This window comes from Eublepharis macularius, chromosome 8 (genome assembly GCF_028583425.1).
Source record: "Eublepharis macularius isolate TG4126 chromosome 8, MPM_Emac_v1.0, whole genome shotgun sequence".
NCBI lineage: Eukaryota > Metazoa > Chordata > Lepidosauria > Squamata > Eublepharidae > Eublepharis > Eublepharis macularius.
The window spans coordinates 53,982,501-54,004,259 of NC_072797.1; the positions used below are offsets into that span (position 1 = coordinate 53,982,501).

General features: G+C 45.2%; 1 protein-coding gene across 7 annotated transcripts in view; it reads right to left on the bottom strand.

Annotated features, from left to right (window-relative positions):
* The window catches only part of FAM172A (family with sequence similarity 172 member A), a 553,070-nt gene that overhangs the window by 342,882 nt on the left and 188,429 nt on the right, over positions 1-21,759 (bottom strand). The gene's annotated exons all lie outside the window — the stretch shown is intronic.

Consider the following 21,759-nt stretch of genomic DNA (forward strand, 5'->3'; position numbering starts at 1 on the left):
AAATGCGCCCATCCTGGCCCAAGTCCTGATGAATAAAAATGAAGATCTTGTCAAATAATAAAGTGACAGGTTAATTTACAGCATGGAAGAGTGTGAACAGGGAAAGAACTGCTTTTCCAATCTGTATGAACGGTGCCACCTATCTGCAGATTAGCAGAAAGCCTCAGATACTCTAATTCATAAATCAGTATAAACACATGTGATGTTGCTTAGTTTTGTAAATATCAGAGGAATGGAATTGATGATAAAGGAAAATGTGAGATTAGACACACACAGTTGCTTTTTAACAAAAAAAAAACACGATTTCCAACAAAGGGCTGCTGTATCAAACAGTAATAAAGAGCCTCAAGCAGTTGTCTGTGTTCATGCCAGTTTTCATGCTTTAATTCTGCTGCCCTGTAGTTCTTAGCTTTGACATTGAGATCTGCACGGCCACCAGAGATAATTATTTCAACCTTCAGGCCATCAGGCGCTCATTTTTGATCATGGATATGTAAGAGATTTTTTCCCCCTCCAGCTTTGCAAGCTTGCCAAGTGGATATCAAGAGATGAGAAAAATAAACGAAAACAATAAAGCATTTTTAGAGAAACAGAAAATATTTTATGTATAGATGGCTGGTTATAAGGCATATTTGTTTCTTCTATATTAAAACATTACACACACAAATAAAATGAATAATAACACCTAAACACAAGTTTTACAAACAGAAATTAAAATCAGTTATCTGATTACACAACTTTCACTTCCAGTACTATATAGCTTTAATAAACAAATCTGATACATTTACATAGCGAGATTCAGAGGAATAATAGTAACTTTGAACATAATTCTAATATAATGATATTAAGCACCATATGTAAGCATTATCACTTGGTGAATACAAATTTAAAGTCATCTGCTGAGACTTACTGGGATGTATGATATAAGCAAGTATTTGGGCACTTACATTTCTTAAGTGTCAACGGAAGAACCATAATATTATTAATACACTAAATAAAGATTTCAGCAGGGTTAACTCTGTCACATTTATCAACTTAAACACCTAAGAAACTAGTGTATTTCAGTGATAGCCTAATGCCTCCAACCACAATCTCCATAGGATTCACAAATATTTAGTCACACAATTTTCAAACTAATTAATCTAGAGCAGTCCCACTGAGGTTAATGGGGCAAGTCCTGAGCTGATTCTTTGTGGACCAGCAGCCAAAGAGTTTAAATGGTTTGACTTCATTCATGTCAGAAGCTTGTGACAGACATAGGGAAAAATTTGATCCCTTCTGCAGCAATCATATTCTTCCAGTTATAGATAAAATATTACTAAAAATAGAATAATAAACCACACACATTTCTTGTACATAAAAAGACTTCGAGATTCCCACTCACAGTTCTTAAAGTAAGTACATTAGTCAGGTAAAGTCTGCCAAGTTTATGTGGTATATCAAATTGTTATATTTAAGGGTAATAATTTCCATACTTTTAAAATATAAAGAGGAAAATAATGTTATTTTCAATCTGTATTATCAGATTTACCCTGACAATCTGGGTGAATAATTTAGAACACTTTGATGTGAAAACAAATCAAATTTAAGAACATAACCTTCAGTCAAACACAGCTATACAACTTGGTTTCTTAAAACAATACAACTGAATTCAGGCATAGTTGTACAGCCTCAGTTTTGGGGAAAGCTGTTGCAATACTGCATACCGCCCAAGCTTGCTCTTCATTCTCTCATACTGAAACAGACAAACCTCTGGAATGATAACCTTACCTTCTGAGGTTTATGTAAAGAAAGGCATAGAGATAAACTGTATATAAGTGTTAGATTCATAATTAAAGAATGACTGCAGAACCAATTTTTATAATTTGACTGCTTAGACTATAACAATATGTAGCATTTCTTTCCAAACTGCATTTCAAGGAGCTTGGGGTTTATCAGTGAGAAGATGAGTAATGGTAGATATCTTTCAATGAAAATCACTATTATTGATAGTGGAGCACCACTATTGATCTTTCCCTTCCTTGTCACAGAACTGGAGAGTATTGGGTGCGTTTGCAGACACATGCTCATTTTAAAGAGGGATAGCACAGTTTGTGGATAGCTAGCACTCTATGCATGTTGGATCTCTACCCTGGAAAGTGCCCCAACAACTGAAGCAGACATATAGGGGTTCTTCAGTAGTCAAGATAATATGGAAAAGGTTGCATATAGATAAACATTATGAAACCATGGGAATATATTACTCTTATCTGAAATTTTATAAGGCGTTTCTGGCTCTGTTTCTTAAAAAATGATCAAAGATTTATGGTGTACATGTAATCTCTCCAGGGCCATGGGAAGTATCAAGACAGAATATTAATTCCATCAAAGAGTCCTCATACAGTTTCTAAACAAGTTCAACTGGGCATTGTGCTGGACCTTAGCTAGATATAGTGATTGCTCCAACAGCAATACACAATAGTGACAATAGAGGACATTTTGTATTCAGTGAGCAAGCAGGTCATGGAGAGATGCTGTTTCTCACCCACAACTGTCATTCATTGTCCAAATTCCGAAGATGAAAATCAAGTTGACTCAAAGATCTAATATTAGACTGCTACGAAGCATGGAAGCCTACCAAACAGGAAAAATAACATGTTCATGATCATTGTAGAGACTTTTATTAAATTCCCTTACACTTGTCAAGTGAAAAAGCAGCAAAATAGGTAAAACTAAGTCTTGTTTACCAGATCAGAAAAGATTGCTCATTACATAACATATTCCACACATACCTATATACCAAAAGGAAAACAGGGCTAAACCCAGAAAAAGACAGAAAGAGAGAGAGAGAGAGAGAGAGAGAGAGAATTCTGATACTTGATTTCTGCAATTTTACTATTGAAGAACACTTTTTGCCTGATTTGCAGCTGCTGAAGAGAAACAAACTAGCCACAGGAATTTGCTGCAAGGTATATGGGAGAATAAGCTATTTAGTTCCAATGGAGAGAATCACTGAGAATAGCAGCAATGCAGCATTCTTGATGCTAATCAATTAGCAATTTAAAATTTGAATACAAATTTGTCTTGAAGCCATATCTATCCTATCAGACCCAGAGAGTGTGAAAGCACATACTCATATTGAAAGCAAGCCTACCTACAGAAAAACCATGCCTGCTTAGTTAGGAAAAATTCCAGTGTATCTTTGATCACTAATTTTTTAGATATTTGGGGAGCAGAAAAGAGAAATATCATGTCTGACACACTGAATTGTATCCTACCACTCCATGCAGATAAAGGTAGTTTGTTGGTGCAAAGTGCATCCTATCAATGGAGAAGTCTCTCATGCTGTGGGAATTATATCCTGCCTCTACTGCTGTCAAAAGCAGGAGAGGCACTTTACAAAAACAAAAGTTACTAGCACAGCAACTGTAAAAAACATAAACATAACAATCACATTTACAAAGATATAGCTATTGCCTGTTTTCCTAATAACTGTATGTTAAAGATACCCAGGAAATAAATTTATACAGAGCATTTCCTTTCTGATAGTCACGTGATCCAGAGCAACTGGTTAAGTTCTAGAGATACATGTTTCAGATACAAATGAGATTAAGTTCTAGAGACACATGTATCAGATACAAATCAGTACCCCTACATTTTAAAAAATGCTATGTTAAGAGATGGATCCTCTTGGATACACACTTTAACACAGTGACGGGGTTTGAGTGTGTCAGTGAAGCTAAGAGCAACACCGTCAGGTGCATAGGCTTGGTCAAGAGTCTAAACTCCTGGAAGAGTCACTCGAGGTGGAATGGTCAAAGCTGAGACACCAGACTAAGATGCATTCACCCCTTCAGGAATCAACAGTCTCATCAGCAGAAGAGAACTGAATGTTCCAATGGTGATGGGAGCAGAGAAATTCCTGAAGGTTAGCTACTGGGCAGCAGCAGTAGTGGAAGGTGACACTGGCAGAGGATCTTTCACAGACCATGGTAGTGTCACTTCAACTAACTATGGTTAGTACTGTGAAGCAGAAGGCAACAATGGTAAACCACTTCTCCTAGACTCTTACCTTGAAAACCGTATGATGAGACAATCCAAAATGAAAAAAAAGATATAGTGCTGGAAGACAGGACCCCCAGGTCGAATGGCACTCAATTGGCTACAGGGGAACAGCCGAGGACAAGTACGAATAGCACTATTCTTAATTATGGGACTGGATTAAAGCTGAAAGGTTCCTGAGGAGGAAGAAATCAAAAACTTCTACGCAAGCGTCCAAGAAGAAATTGATCATACACCTAAACAAGTTATGCTGATAATCATAGGTGACTGGAATGCAAAAGTAGGAGATAAAGCAGAATCACACATAGTTGGAAAATTTGATCACGAAATGAAGTAGGAGAGTGGCTCATAGAACTTTGTGAAGCCAACAACTTGTTCATTACTAATACATGCTTCAGGCAACCAAAAAGACAACCTGCATATGTGGAAATCACCAGGTGACCAATACAGGAGCCAGATTACATAATTGCAAGCAGAAGATGGAGAAGCTCTATTCTGTCTGCTAAAACAAGACCAGCAGCTGATTGCAATACATATTATGAGTTGCTAATATCAAAAATTAGAATAGAGCTGAAGAGAAACACTAAAAGAATCATAGTGCCAAAATACAATCTAAATAATATTCCTAAAGAATTTAAAGACCAGGTAAGGAACAGATTTGCAATACTAAGTTTAATTGATCGTGAGCTAGAAGAACTATGGGCTGAAATCAGAGATATTATCAAGGAAGAATGTGCAAAGACTATTCCTGTAGCCAAAAGAAAGGAGAAGCCTAAATGGATGACTGAGAAAACTGCTAAAGTTAGACGAGAAGCAAAAGTAAAAGGTGACAGAAATAGGTTCAAAATTCTAAATGCAGCTGTTCAGTGACTTGTACGCAGAGACAAAGAAATCTATTATAATAATCAGTGCAAAGAAATAGAAGACAACAAAAAAAGAAGAACAAAAGCTACTATCCAAAAGATTCAAGAAATCAAAGGGAAATTGAAGCCACGGCTTGGAATGCTGAAAGATCAATATGGAAATACAGTATCTGATCAGGACAAAATAAAGGAAAGATGGAAACAATACACCAAAGAACTATACAAAAGAGATGGAAGGATGGCAGATACTTTCAACGAAGAATCTTTTGATGAAGAACCAGAAATCCTAGAAAGTAAAGTATAAGCTGCACTGAAAGCAATTGGGAGAAACAAAGCACCTGGAGTAGATGGAATACCAATAAAGCTATTTCAAGCTACAGAAATGGAGTCCATCAGAATCTTAACAAGAATCAATCAAAACAATGGCCCACATACTGGAAAAACTCAGTCTACATTCAAATTCTTACCATATATGAAATGAGAAGTGCCAGATGTTCAAGCTGGATTCAGAAAAGAAAGAGGCACCAGAGATCACACTGAAAATTTAGAATGGCTAATGGAACATACTGGGGAATTTCCAAAGAAAATTAGCATGTGTTTTATAGATTACAGCAAAGCTTTTGACTGTGTGGATCATGAAAACCTACGGAGAGTCTTAAAAGAAATGGGGGTGCTACAACATCTGATTGTTTTGATGCACAACCTGTACTCTGGACAAGAGGTTACTGTCAGGACACAATATGGGGAAAGAGAACGGTTTCCAATTGGCAAAGGTGTCAGACAAGAATGCATATTATCTCCCAATCTGTTCAACCTCTATGAAGAGTATATCATAAGGAAAGCTGGATTAGATCTAGAAGAAGGTGGAGTGAAAAATGGCAGAAGGAACAGTAACAATTTGAGATATGCAGATGACACCACATTACTAGCAGAAAATAGTGATGACGTGAAATGACTACTGATGAAAGTTAAAGGAGAAAGAGCCAAAGCAGGATTACAGCTGAACATCAAGAAGACAAAAGTAATGACTACTGAGGAATTAAAGTTGATTTTAAACAATTTTAAAGTTGACAATGAGGAAATTGAAATTGTTCAAGATTTTCTATTCCTTGGCTCAATCATCAACAAAAAAGGAGACTGCAATGAAGAAATCAGAAGATTGAAACTTGGAAGAGCAGCTGTGAGGGAACTAGAGAAGATCCTTAAAGATAAAGATGTCTCTCTAGGAACTAAAATCAAGATAAGCCAAACTATGGTATTCCCCATTGCCATGTATGGATGTGAAAGTTGGATGGTAAAGAAAGCTGACAGGAAGAAAATTGATTCATTTGAAATGTGGTGCTGGAGGAGAGTTTTGCGGATACCATGGACAGCCAAAAAGACAAATAAGTGGGTACTAGATCAAATCAAGCCTGAATTCTCCCTAGAAACTAAAATGACAAGACTAAGGCTATTGTATTTTGGTCACATCATGAGAAGACAAGATTCTCTGGAAAAATCAATAATGCTAGGAAAGGTGGAAGGCAGTAGGAAAAGAGGAAGACCTAAAACGAGATGGCTTGACTCAATAAAAGAAGTCATGTCCTCCAGCTTGCAGGATCTGAGCAAGTCTGTTAATGATAGAACGTTTTGGAGGTCTTTCATTTATAGGGTCGCCATAGGTTGGAGGCGACTTGATGGCACATAACACACACAAGAGATGGTAGAACTGAACTCCTAAGGTGTCCCTTGCTAGTATGGTTTGGGTGGAATCGATATGATATTTTGGTGTGATGTTGGTCCCCTTGCTTCACTTTGGTTCTGGGGAGCTTTCTCTGAGATGAGCTCAGGTTGCACCTGAGAGTACACCTTGACTATGGCAGCCTTGCCCTAGTGATTTCTGCAGTGGAAGTCAACTTTAACTTTTTTCCCATAGGAAATAATTAAATGGTTGGGGGCATCTTGTTCAGGGGCTCATAGAATTGGACTCTGTGGTCCAATGTTCCTGAAACTTGGCATGTCTTTAGAGGACAGTCAGGAGTAGATTCCGTACAAATTTAGTGAAGTTTACTTGAAAAATGACCCTATCTCCAGGCCTTTGGATAGCCCAAGATTGATTTTCCCATAGGAAAAAATGGCCAAATCTTACCAAATTCATTTGGTTAAAAAATCTGGAATACCAAATCTAGTCTAATATTCACTTTTTGATCAGGAATACTCAGATTTCACTGAGTCAGCCAAAATTTGGTACTTTAATTTGAATATGAACCAAACTTCACACCCCTAGTCACAATTAAGAGACTGCAATCGAGACTCTGTCCACCTCCTGAGAAGTCCCAGTCTTTTTTGCTTTTGTTCTTACCTTCAGGAAAGTCTTTTCCCTATCTCTTTATTATCCTGAAGAAACACCTCCTTCAGAACAGTGAATTCAGGCACATCTAGTGTACAGGGGAAAGGACATCACCTGCTATCTCCCCCAAAAGTAATGTGATGATTTTTCTGCTGGAGTTGTGGTTTCTTCTCAAATGCTGCCTGTTTCAACAAGATGTTTCATTGGTTTTGAAGGATATCCCCAGATACAGTTTTCCTGCCAAAATCCCTCTAACTCACACGCTTTGCCTATGGGCCACAAATACCCTTACAGTTGTAGGATTAATAGTAAAGAGTCCAGTAGCACCTTTAAGACTAACCAACTTTACTGCAGCATAAGCTTTCAAGAATCACAGTTCTCTTCATCAGATGCAGTTGTAGGCTTGAAGAGGAACTTTTAGATGATGATTTCATGGCCAGTCTCACACCATCACTCTGGGATTCCTGTTGCTATCATTTTCAAATTAAGATATATGTCCTGTGCAGTTCTCTGCATTCTTTCTGTTAACAAAAGCTACCAAGTTTTTGGCAGAACCGTCACATTTTTAATGGAGCTGATAGTAGCAGAAGTGATAAAAATGAGTGAATGAGACATAGGCCTTTGGGGAAGCTTTGTTTTATGTGATACTAAGGAACTAGTTGATCCATTTACATACTTTATTCGTTAGCATTCAGGGAGACTAACAAGGAGTATAGGACTATTAAGAATGGCTCAAAGTTGCTCTGCAAGACTGACTCCACCTTGTGATCAATGGAGAATTATTTATTGTCCATATGGACATTGGTTACTGCCTGTGAAGCATTAATCTTAAGCAAGATTAGAAAGTCCATTACATCATTAAGGATATTGTAAAGCAGAAAGATTTAGTAACTACTGGTTGTACTCGCTCAATAACGAGACTTAGCTGCCAGGTTCCCTTCTACCTCTGCTAGTGCCTCAAAAGCAGGAAGTACAGAGACATTAGAATCGTGGAAGTCTGGGTTGCTCTTTCATAACTCCAGTTCCCTTCCCAAGACAACAGTTCTTTGAGCAGTCAGCTTCATGGCACTGTCTGGAATAAGTGCTTTTGCAGTTTAAAAAGAATATGCAGAGAAGGAGGTGGCCACACTCCCTCTATCTGCTTTTGCATTAGCTCATAGATCAGGTCCAAAACTCAGTATGGCTCTAGTTTATTCACTGTACAGGTATTTTCCCATTCCCATACTGGGTGGCTTGAAGTACTCTTTCAACAAGGTCCTCTTGTAATATACCTATAGCTTAATTTATGCTTGAGTTTAAAATATACAATTAAGCATGAAATATCCATAAAATTATCAAATAATCATGAATACTTTGATGAAAATTATAATTCCTACCAATATTTATTTAAGTTTGCTAGGTAGACTTGTAAAATTTGGAAAAATACAGAATTAGTATTCTATTACCTCCAAATCCAGATCTAACATTCCAAAGGCAATTTTAAAATGCATCACATATTCAGCTAATTACTTAAACGCTACATCTAAAACACAAGCACTATGTACGCTTGCAGTATCTACATTCCTAGAGATATTTTAAACATATTCATGCCAAACCATCTTCATATTTGCAAGCAAAAGGCATATGTCCAACAGCCTATCTATACTAACTATACTCACATCAAACTACCTTCTCTCTTGAATTTAAAATCAATGCATCATAAAAACATCAAAGAATAACCATTAAAATAGCCAGCAATAACAGGTTTTAAATCTGAGGGCCTTCTTAGACAGAAAATTGGAATGGCTATTTATATATGCTACAAAATCCATAAGCACAACATGCATAAAAACATGAATGGCCATTGACTGAAGCTTGTAACAGTATTTAAGGAATGGTAGCGCAAACAAAGCCAGATAAATTTTAAATACATTTTCTGAAGAAATCAGTTGTCTGGGATTAAAGAAGAGAATGATTCCATAAACTTTTATGCAAATTTAGTAATAGGCACTAACAGAGAACACCAAATACTTACTTACTTACTTACTTACTTACTTACTTACTTACTTACTTACTTACTTACTTACTTACTTACTTACTTACTTACTTACTTACTTACTTATATCCCGCCCTCCCTACAAGCAGGATCAGGGCAGGTTACAACTAGACATGGGCACGAACAGCATTACGAATGGAAAAAAACTATGAACACCCCGTTCGTCAGTTCGTGAACGGGCTGTTCGTGAGGCACCACTCCAGACAAAAAGGTGGTCGTCACAAGCCTTGTTTGTTGAGTTCGGCCACTGTTCAGGAAGCCAGACACTCAGGCGCCTTCAATCAATTGCCTCAGCAATGGAGGGACAGACTGCTTGAACTCTGTCTGCACTCCCTCTGTCGCCAATCAAAGCCCAACTTAGCTTGATGGGTAGGTCTTCCTTCCAAGTGTGGAACTGCAAATTGGTAACATGGGAGCAGACACCAGGGGGGAGGGAGGGAGGGAGGGGGGATGTTTTGTGGCCATGGGAACTCCAATCTCATCCCTGCAAACCCTGTTAGGAAGTTCTGACTGCCAAACGCAGACCTCCTGCGTTTCTCAATGAGATCTCTGCTTATAAAAGGGCACTGCGCTCCCAGTACTGGCTTTCAGTTTCACCAAGCAGTGAAATGGGACAGAGCTGTTGACAGCCTTTTGGGAGAGAGACAGGGAGAGTGCATTTGAGATGGGATTTTTTTGTGTGTGCGGTGGGTGGGATAGGAATCTATCCACTCTGGTTCCAGGGCTGCTGCCGGGCCCTGGGGCCAAGCTCTGTGGGCACTTCGGCTGAGGGCTCACATTGATTATTATTAGTATCAATATCAGTGCCTGATCTGATAGTCAACAATTCACAGAGAGCAACGTGGTAAAGAGTACCAATGTCATGAGTCAGCCCCAGCCCCAGCTGGCCACCTTACCTATTGCTTCAGAGTCCTCCTCAGAAGATGAGCAGGAAGGGCCAGAAGGGTCTTCTCTAGAGCCAGAAGCCCCTGCAGAAGCTATTGGAGAGGAAGAGCAGTCAGAAACCACTGCTGCTGCTCCAGGAGGAATTCAGCAAGAACAGCCTGGAGCTTCTGCAGAGACTGTCAGGGATGAGGAACAGCCAGAAACCTCCACAGAGGCTGTAAGAGACAAAGACTCCCAAAGGGCAAAAGCGAAACCTGAGCACCTGGGGCCAGCTGAAAGGAGGAAGCATAGAGATAAGTCAGCTCTGTTGGATAGGCGAAGGAGCGCCCGTTTACAGGCGCAACACCGAACTGAATTGTTAGAGAGAGAGGCAACAGCTGTTCCTCATTAGGACAGCATAAAAGGAAGACGCCGAGGAAACCAAGCGTGGAAGCAACTCAGCTCGCCACTCCCTGCTACCAGAGCTCTACGCCTGGACGCTCTTGCCCTGCCTTGTGCCCTGCCCTGCTGTTGGATTGGATTTTGACCCTGGCCTGCTTTCTGACTACTCTTCTGCCTGCTCCTCTCTCTGACTGACATATTGGCTCCGACACCTGACCTGACTCCTGGACTACTGACTTCCTGCCTGTTGTGTTCTGCCCTGCAGTACCAGTGGGCCTCCTGCCTGCTGAGCCCAGCCCTGTGCGCGACAACCAACTATACAAGGAAATAATTGCCCACGTTGTAACTTATGTCTACAAATTTATTCCTAATTATATACATGTATATGAATCAATTAATGAATATCATAGGAAGGAAACCACATGCAAGAAAACAAGTCATAAATTACATTTGCTCAGGTATCTATTGTCTTCTCTACATTAATAACAATAAAGTGCTGTGTGCTCAAAGTGCTTTTTATCATTCCAATTGCACATATGAATAAAGTGCAAATGCTCATTAGCACCATACAAACACCAGTCCTTGTAATGCCACTCAATCTTCAAGACACCCGATATTCCAACCATGTGGTAATACAAAGTCAATGAAACATAACAGTTGACCATAGAATTCACAGAATGAAAGGTCCTTGGTCATCCCTTGTGTAATAAATCAGTTCTTCTGTGATAATAAAACAGGGTTAACATACCTGTAACTTATGTTCATCGAGTTCTTCTGTGCTGACACACATGGGGACTGCGCAGGCGCAGGCCAGCCGCCGGAGAATTCTTTATCGCTTCTATAGCTCCGAAGGGGCCGTTTGTCGCGCGCCTCAGCAACCATTTTCCCGCCCAAATGGTCACATGTCTTCCCAGTGACCAACGGCCCCTTCCCTCAGTTCTCCCTTGCCGCCGCCATCCAATACACATAGTCATAACCCTTTAAAAAACGAATTTCGTTATAGTCATCATATTATCGTGCATTGGAATTCACAGCGGGGTAGGACGGAGGGATGTGTGTCAGCACAGAAGAACTCGATGAACGTAAGTTACAGGTATGTTAACCCTGTTTTCATCTTCGTTCTTCTGTGCCTCCACACATGGGAGAGTACCAAGCTTCACACAATAAGGAAGGTGGGGTGAAGTCCAACTCAATTTTATTATATAACACCAGTCCTAGTACCAGGACCAATAAATAAATAAAGCATTGTACAGCAATATTTAACTTGTTCAATAAATATACACATATATACATATATATACAAAGTGTCATTGTCAGTTATTACAACAAGACCCTCCAGCATCCCTTCAGGAAAACAGGGAGTGAAGGACAGCCTTGGCTACAGAAACCTCTTGCTCTGCATTGACATCCATAGCATAGTGTTTAACAAACGTGTCAGCAGAGGACCACGTAGCTGCCTTACAGATATTAAACAGCGGCACACCTCTGATGAGTGCCGAAGAGGCTGCTTGAGACCGTGTGGAATGGGCTCTGACCTGCAGTGGGCAACCCACCCCAGCCAGAGAATAGGCCTTACTAATGGCCGACACAATCCACCGTGACAGGGTCTGCGAAGATGCCCTGTGACCCTTGTCCTTGGCCCCGAAACAGACAAACAAGTGGGGACCATTATGGAAGTCCTTTGTCCTATCTAAATAGAAAGCCAAGGCCCTCTTTAAATCTAAGGTATGAAGGGCCCTTTCCCCTTTAGAAGATGGCTTTGGGAAAAACGCAGGCAGCGTAATTTCCTGTGACAGGTGAAAAGCAGACACCACCTTAGGCAGGAACTGAAGGCATGGCCGCAGGACCACCCTATTACTGTGGAATAGGAGGAAGGGAGGGTCAGCCCTAAGTGCTGATAGTTCACTAACCCTTCTGGCAGACGTTACAGCCACCAGAAATGCCACCTTGTACAATAACATATCCAAGGGGCACGTAGCCAAAGGCTCGAAGGGAGGCAGCATCAGCCTCGATAACACCAGAGACAGAGACCATTGAGGTACAGGAGGTGACACAGGGGGATAAAGATTAAACATCCCCTTCAAAAACTGGCGGGATTTACAGTGCGAGAATACCGTGCCACCGTCTACTTGGGCATGGAAGGCCGAAATAGCCGCAAGATGGACTTTGAGGGAGGTAACTCTTAAACCCTGCTCCCTCAACTGGCATAGATAATCAAATATGAGCCCCAGAGGGCTACTGGCAGGCACCACTCCTTTAGCAAGTGCCCAAGCCTCAAACCTACGCCACTTAGCAGCATAGGAGTGTCTAGTGGACGGCTTTCTGGCGTTCAGTAAGACCCTCTCCACCTGATCCGAAAAAGCTACTGGTGGGGAACGATCCGCCAGGCCGACAGGTGTAGCTTCCTGGGGTTGTGATGGAACAGGCTCCCGTTCCGCAGGAGATCCTGCCGGGGAGGCAGACTCACATACGTCCGTTGGGACATCTGCAGGAGCTTGGGAAACCAAAGCTGCCTTGGCCAAAAGGGGGCCACAAGGATGCAATCCGTCCTGTCCTCCTCTATTTTGCACAGAACCCTGGGAATCAAGGGGAACGGTGGAAACATATAATGCAACCCTTGGGTCCACATAAACTGGAAGTCATCCCCAATAGAGAGGGGGTCGCCCCCTGCCCTCGAACAGAACCTCTGGGCCTTGGTGTTTGCTGCAGTCGCGAACAGATCTATGTCCGGTTGGCCCCACATCCGGAAGATCGGCCGAATGTACCCTACATTCAGATCCCACTCATGATCCAACAAGAGGACCCTGCTCAGGGCATCCGCCCGAGCATTGTCTGAACCTGCCACGTGTATAGCTCGAAGCATTACACCATTCCAAATTGCCCACTGCCAAATGAGCGTGGCCTCCCTGCAGAGAATCATAGATGCCGTGCCCCCTTGCTGATTTAGGTAGTACATGGCAGTCGTGTTGTCCGTCTGCACCAACACCTGACGATTTTGTAGCAGCGCTGCAAGGGACACAAGTGCAAAACGAATGGCTCTTAGTTCAAGCACATTAATATGGAGGTTCTTTTCCCTCTCAGACCAGACATCTTGCACGCATACATCACCACAATAGGACCCCATCCCAGCAGGGACGCGTCAGTGGTCACTGTAACGTCAAAATGCTGGTAGCCAAACAGGGTCCCCTTAAACAAGTTGTCATCAGACAGCCACCAGTCAAGGGAGGATAGAATAACCCTAGAGATGGAGAGTTTGAGAGACAGAGGGTGTTGCATAGCATTGTACCTATGTACAAACCAGTTTTGGAGCAGACGCGTATGGAGTCTAGCAAAGGGGACCACAGACCTGGCTGCCACCATATGACCCAACAAACACTGGATGGAGCGGACGGACTGGAACCGTTTCTGCTTGAACATGGACACAAGACCCTTCAAGGACTTAGCCCTCTCAAGGGGGAGTAGTGCCTTACCCTCTACAGAGTCTAAAATTGCCCCAATATAGGAGACGTTACGGTTGGACACCAGTTTAGATTTTTCAAAATTTACCAGGAGCCCCAAGCGTTCGCAAGTGCCCAGTACTAATTCTATGTCTTGCACCAGCTTAGCCTCTGAACCAGCCACGATGAGCCAGTCATCGAGGTAGGGAAAGATAGTACAACCCTCCTCCCGAAGGAAGGAAACCACAGGAGCCACACATTTGGTGAATACACGTGGCGCCGTGGATAGACCGAAGGGCAGCACCTTATACTGGAAAACCCTTCGCCGGTAAACGAAGCTCAGGTATTTCCTGTGCTCCTCATGTATCCCCACATGAAAATAAGCGTCCTTCAAATCGAGGACAGCAAACCAATCCCCTTTCTTCAGCAATGAGATCACAGTTGACAGAGTGACCATCTTGAATTTGGTAACCTTTAAGTAGGCATTAAGGCCCCTCAGGTCTAGAATAAGGCGTAACCCCCATCCTTCTTGGGGACCAGGAAGAACCTAGAGAAGAACCCCCTTACAGATTCCTCATAGGCCATTTCTTCCACAGCACCCTTGGCCAAGAGCGACACTATTTCCGCATCTAACTCTGCCATAGTATTATTTACAGCCGTTAGAGGTGAGCTACACCTAGGCAGTTCCAAGAACTCCAGCCCGTATCCCACATCAACAATCGTTAAGACCCATGAGTCAGATGTTATTGACTCCCAGTCAAAGATGAAAGGCCTAAGCCTTTCGGAGAAGTTCGGGGATGCGGCTGGATCGTCCCATCAATATTGCCTTCCAGGACCCTGCTGATCCTTCTGCTGGGCCACAGGTTGATGAGCACGAGGTTTGAAAGGCCTACGCCTCCTAGGCTGCTGGGCAGGAGTGTAGTGCCGCTGAGGGTAGGCAGGGTACTGCTGGTAAAAAGGCCGCTGTTGCTGGAACCTGCCCTGGTAGTGGTACGGCTCGTACTGTGCGGCGTACCGTGGTCTGGGCGCAGGTTTGTCCGCTGGTGCCAACCTCAAGGACCGTGCCGTCTGCCTGTCCTCTTTTTTCTTCTTGAGGGCCTCATCAGTCATGGTGGAAAACAGGGAATCTCCTTCAAATGGTAGGCCCTCGATCCTAGACCTCACCTCCTGCGATAGAGCCGTTGACCTGAGCCAGGAGTGACGTCGGAGGACCACTGCCGAAGCCATCCCACGCGCAGCAGTGTCGGCAGCATGGCTCCCAGCGTTCATCTCCTGCTTGGACAGCCGAACAGCCTTCATCTGGAGCAGGGACACCACAGCTTTTTTGTCAGGTGGCAAGTCCCCGACGTAGGACGCCAGCTTCTCCCATAGGTAAAGTTGATAGCCAGCCATGATCATTTGGTAGTTGGCTATCCTGAGGCCTAGGGAGGAAATAGAATACTGGCGCCTACCCAGTGCATCGATTTTTCTGCCCTCCTTATCTGGGGGTGCGGAATAGGGGCCCAACCGACGAGGCTGGATCTCCTCGGCAACCAAAGAGGAGGGTGGAGGGTGTCTTGCCAATGACTGCCAGGTGCCCTGCTTGATCTTGTACATCTGCTCTATATTTTTTGATGTAGCAGGTTGGTCGCAGGGCACCTTCCACACCTTCTCCACGATCTCTTCTATTCCTTCCAGCATGGGGAAGCCCACTGTCGCCGGGTTGTTCCCGTAGATCCGACGCATGAGCTTATCCTTGGTCTGTGGCGTGGCCAAGGAGATATCCATCTCAAGGGCTTTAGCCATGCGTGCCATCTGGTCGGAGTAGATCCGAAGATCCTCGTAAGGGGAGCTGGTACTGGGCGCCACGTTGTCGTCAGGGGATGGCTCCGACCACGACTCCGACCTCTAGTCCCCGACACTCTCAGCCCCCTCCTCATTGGAACCAAGCACCAACTCGACTCCCCGATAAGGTGGAGGCAGCCAACCCTGCCCTGAGGTGGATGGCCTCGGTTCCGACAACTCGAATCCAGCAGGGGCCCCCTTCCAGTGGCAATGGTAGGCCGGCGGGATGTAAGAGGCCTGTCAGTGCTGTGACTCCAGGGAGTGCCTGGAACCGACGCTCCCCGCCTCGGAACGGCGCCGGCTATGGGTGGAAGCCACCGGGGACCGGAGTGCAGCTGGAGCAGGTGAAGGTCGGATCCGATGGTGGGTTGGCGGGCTCAGATCCGCGACCGGGGAATGATCACTAGGGATCACGATGTAAGTCCCCGGATCCGGTACCTCCTCCAGAGCCGGCGAGTCCAGATGAGGGGAAGGTGTGCGAGGAACCACCGGAACAGCCGTCTCAGTCGAAGCCCGACAAGGTGACCGAGAGCGCCAACGCTTAGCCTTCTTAGGCTTCTTGGAAGGCGGTTCCGAAGAGGCTCTCGGAACCGAAGCCCCTTTTTCGGACGGTCTCTTGTCGGACGGTCTTTTGCTCGTGCTCTGCTTCGGATCCGACCCCTTCTTCGGAGTCGGCTTCCCAGTGGCGAGCTGTGGTCTCGGCGCCGCACCAGCCGTCGGATCCACCGATGGCCTCAGGTCCGTGCTCCTCGGTTCTGGGTCCGAAGCCCTCGGATCTGATCAAGTCGAAGAAGTGCTACGGGGCGGTCTCACCGATCCCTGCTCAGGAGAGGCTGCTCTCGACGCTGCAGCACTTGTCGGCCGAGATCTCGATGCCGACTTCGCTGAAGCCACTGAGCCCGCTCGGGAACGCTTTTCAGCAGAGGGGCTAGGGCAAGACGTGGGGGAAGGCAGTGGAGTACCCTCGGACATTACCTTCGGCCACAGGGAGGAGTTCAAGCGGGACTTGCGCTCCTGCCGGGCCTTGTGGGTAAAGCCCTGGCAAATTTTGCAGGCCGAAACGTTGTGGGTCTCCCCCAGGCAAAATAAACACAACTCATGGCCATCGGTCTGGGCCATTTTTGTGTGGCACTGGATGCAGTGCTTGAAAAGAGCTTTAGACACCATTTCAGGGTCAGGCAAAATAGTCAAAAACAGTCCGAGTTATAATTACCGAGTCCAGAACAAGATCCAAATCAGAAAGACGAAGAGTAGTCAAGTCCGAAGTCCGAAGTCAAAAAGCCAAATTCACCAGATCAAGTAATAAATCACTAAAGCAGAGCGGCGGTAAGAAGAGAACTGAGGGAAGGGGCCGTTGGTCGCTGGGAAGACATGTGACCGTTTGGGCGGGAAAACGGTCGCTGAGGCGTGCGACAAACGGCCCCTTCGGAGCTATAGAAGCGATAAAGAATTCTCCGGCGGCTGGCCTGCGCCTGCGCAGTCCCCATGTGTGTCAGCACAGAAGAACGAAGATGAACTAATCTAACGGGTGGTCTAGATCCTTATCACGCCCGTTTCAAAAATCTCTTTTTCAAAGACTACAGTCAATACAAATTCTTCAATCATTTCTTCAATAGCCACTAATACAATCATTTCCTGTGTCATTATTTAGACTGTTCACACACTGAGCTTTATACAAGCCTCCAACCACGCCTTTTTGCTGTTAGGAGTCTGTTTTTAAAGCAACCCCAGCAAACGAGTCAGCCCAAGAAGCACGAAAAATCATTACTCATGTTTATTACACAAGGACCTTTCATTCTGTGAATTCTACGGTCAGCTGTTATGTTTCATTTCTGACTTGTTGTTTTCTTGCATGTGGTTTCCTTCCTATGATATTCATTAATTGATTCATATATGTGTATATAATTAGGAATAAATTTGTAGACATAAGTTACAATGTGGGCAATTATTTCCTTGTATAGTTGATCTGATAGTCAGGCTTCTGGGTGTGCTGGGCTAGGGATCTAGCCCCAGCCTCCAGTTCCAGGGCTGCTGCCAGGCTCTGAGGCCAAGCTCTGTGGGGACCTCAGCTGAAGGCTCACATTGATTATTATTATCAGTGCCTGATCTGGTGGTCAGGCTTCTGGGTGTGCTGGGCTAGAGCTCTAGCCCCAGCCTCTGGTTCCAGGGCTGCTGCCAGGCTCTGGGGCCAAGCTCAGTGGGCACCTCGGCTGAGGGCTCACCCTGACTATTATTATTATTAGTATCAGTGCCTGATCTGGTCAGGCTTCTGGGTGTGCTGGGCTAGGGCTCTAGCCTCAGCCTGCGGTTCCAGGGCTACTGCCAGGCCCTGGGGCCAAGCTCAGTGGGCACCTCAGCTGAGGGCTCACCCTGACTATGATGATGATGATGATGATGATGATGATGATGATGATGATGATGGAGGCCCAGGCCCAGCGGGACATATTCTTTCCGCCAGGCCTGTAAGACAGAGCTGTTATGCCAGGCGTTCGGTGGTTGAAGGGGGCGGTGCCATGTCGGCCTCCCACCTTTTGGGTGGGGGAGGGTTCTCCCCACCACTGCACTTCGTTAATTTGTTTCTTTTCTTTTTTTTTATAAATTTTTTATTTTTCAAACTACAAAACACTACACAGCACTACACAAGACTATCACAAGGAAAGGGAAAAGGGAAGGGACAAAGGGGGATGGAAAAGGAAGAGGGGGAGGGATGACCTACAAACACTAAACACTACACTTCAATGTTTTCCCTTCATACTGTCATAATACAAAAATAGCTCCATAGGATAATGATGGAGTGGTTAATCATACAGAGAATAAGCATTTCAAATTCTGATTAAACTTTCCTCCCCCTTCTAGGTCCCGGACGCAATTCTCTCTGTGCAACCGCTGTTGCGGTGCTCTCCTCCTCCTCCCCCCCTCCGGCTTCTCCTTTTCTTCGTTCTCGGTGCAGCAGAATTCCGGGTTTTTATCCTCAAAATCCTTTAGTTGATCTTCTCATAATATCTTATAGGCCTGATCTTTATATCTAAACCATATTCCTTCCGAGAATAACCATTTGTACTTTATTCCGTTGTCCCTCAGAAGAGCTGCAAACTTTTTATACTTAAAACGCCTTTTCCGGACTAGAAATGGAACGTCCTTCAAAATCTTGACTTTCAAATCCATAAAGTCCAAATCCGCATTGTATGAGTTATATAGGATGGTGTCCCGAATCTTTTTAAATGAAAAGTCAATAATGATCTCACGAGGCAACTGTCGCTTTGTTTTTAATTTGTTTCATTGTTTGTATATTGATTTTAGTTTTGTTGTTTTCTTGTTTTTATTGATTTTAAACTGTTCACCGCCCAGAGCCCCTGGGGATGGGCGGTATATAAATTAAAATATAAATAAATATATAAATATTATCAGTATCAGTGCCTGATCTGGTCAGGCTTCTGGGTGTGCTGGGCTAGGGCTCTAGCCCCAGCCTCTGGTTTCAGGGCTGCTGGCAGGCTCTGGGGCCAAGCTCTGTGGGCACCTTGGCTGAGGGCTCACACTGATCATCATCATCATCATCATCATCATCAGTGACTGATCTGGTGGTCAGGCTTCTGGGTGTGCTGGGCTAGGGTTCTAGCCACAGCCTCCGGTTCCAGGGCTGCTGCCAGGCCCTGGAGCCAAGATCAGTGGGCACCTCGGCTGAGGGCTCACCCTGACTATTATTAGTAGTAGTATCAGTGTCTCATCTGGTCAGGTTTCTGGGAGTGCTGGACTAGGGCTCTAGCACCCGCCTCCGGTTCCAGGGCTGCTGCCAGGCCCTGGGGCCAAGCTCAGTGGGCACCTCGGCTGAGGGCTCACCCTGACTATTATTAGTATCAATATCAGTGCCTGATCTGGTCAGGCTTCTGGGTGTGCTGGGCTAGGGCTCTAGCATCAGTCTTCGGTTCCAGGGCTGCTGCCAGGCCCTGGAGCCAAGCTCAGTGGGCACCTCGGCTGAGGGCTCTCCCTGAGTATTATTATTATTATTATTATATCAGTGCCTGTTATTATTATTATTATATCAGTGCCTGTTATTATTATTATTATATCAGTGCCTGATCTGGTGGTCAGGCTTCTGCATGTGCTGGGCTAGGGCTCTAGCCTCATCCTCCAGTTCCGGGGCTGCTGCCAGGCCCTGGGGCCAAGCTCAGTGGGCACCTTGGCTGATGCCTCACCCTGACTAGTATTATTATTAGTATTAGTGGCTGATCTGGTCAGGCTTTTTGGTGTGCTGGGCTAGGGCTCTAGCCCCAGACTCTGGTTCCAGGGCTGCTGCCAGGCTCTGGGGCCAAGCTCAGAGGGCACGTCGGCTGAGGGCTCACATTGACTATTATCAATATCAGTGCCTGATCTGGTCAGGCTTCTGGGTGTGCTGGGCTAGGACTCTAGCCTCAGCTTCTGGTTCCAGGGCTGCTGCCTGACCCTGGAGCCAAGCACTGTGGTGGGCACCTCTGCTGACGGCTCACAGTGTTCTCTCCTTTTCTGTCCTCCTTAATTCTAGTTTGGTGGCACAATGAGTCTTCATGTTGTGGTGGGCATGGGTGGTCATGGGGGGAAGTGCAAAGGTAGTCCTCCTGATTTCCTTGTGGCAAGTAGTACTGGGTGTGGCTTGGGGGCAGCAGAGAGTACTCCTGCTCCCCCAGATTCACCTGTGTGGCCTGTGGAGGAGGCCAAAGAGGTCTTTCTGTCAGGTCCAGTGTATATCTAAACTGTACTGACTCCATTTTCTAATGCTTCTAGTGTTTAAGTGCTTTCTTCCCAGGTGCACCAGTTCCCAGGCAGCATTCCCACCGGAGGAGACTGTTTTGTCTAACACCGTTCCACCAAGCATTGGCCTTGAAGAGAGCAGCTTCCCAGGACTAAGCGATGTTGTTTTGAGAACTGTGGGGGGAGGCTAATCCAGATGGGTATTGTTACTCTGTACCTTATGCTTGCCCTTCATTGGTAACAATGATCATGTACCATCCTGAGTCTCCTATTCAGGACAGTGGACTATAATGGACCTTTTCTGCAGTAAAGTTTCCTTTCTCAAACAATGGACTTGTGTTTGCTTCTAAAGGGAATTCTGTAGTGAGAGCCTTATTTAGCCACAGTCTGACATTTTGTTACCAATCATGTCTGAGTCGGGCCCAGCGGAATCCAAGGTTGTCCCGGACAGGGATCCTTTGTTTGATCCGTATGCGTCTCCCGACAATCAACCAGTACAAGCCCAAGACTCCCAGGAGCTGGGAGCAACCGGGAACGGGACCGGAGCCTCCATTCCACCCCGCCTCTCATCGATCTCGGTGCTGAAGGGGCAAGGCCGAAGGCGACCGCTCTCCCCTTGATCTCGGTACCCACCCCGTCGGAGTGGGGAGCCAGACCCCGGGAAACGAGAGAGCGCCGGGCCGGTGGACTCCATCCACGAGTTTCGATGGAAGGGCGCCGAAGCCTAGACACCGTCCCGGAGCTAGATAGCAGCCAACCATGGCGATATTGGAACAGGACGCTCGAGCAGACGGAGGGGGACACGTCCCACCGCGGCGCCCTGAGTTGGGATTATTCCGAACTTGCTCCGTGGAAAGAGCCAACGGAAGTTCCTGAACAAAGTTGGGAGCAGCTGCAAGGTCGCACCCATGCTGTAGATACCGGCATCTCGGCAGTGACGGGCCTGGCCAAGGGTATTCTAGCAGCGAGATCGCGAGTCGTTCAAGGAGACCCTCCGCCTTGGGGCCCCTTTTCCCCGGTGAGTGCAACGAATGAAGGTTCCGTGAGGGAGCAACCGGGGCCAAGTCGAATGCAACAGTTAGAAGCTAAACTGATGGATATGGAAGAAAGTTTGGCTCATGCCATTCATCTAATCTCAGCAATGGGAGCAGGAGAGAGACTGTCCCCAGAAGAGATGGCGGTGCAGATAGCTACACTCCAAAGTGTCATCTCCTATCCGGTGGAGGGAGTCCAGCAACA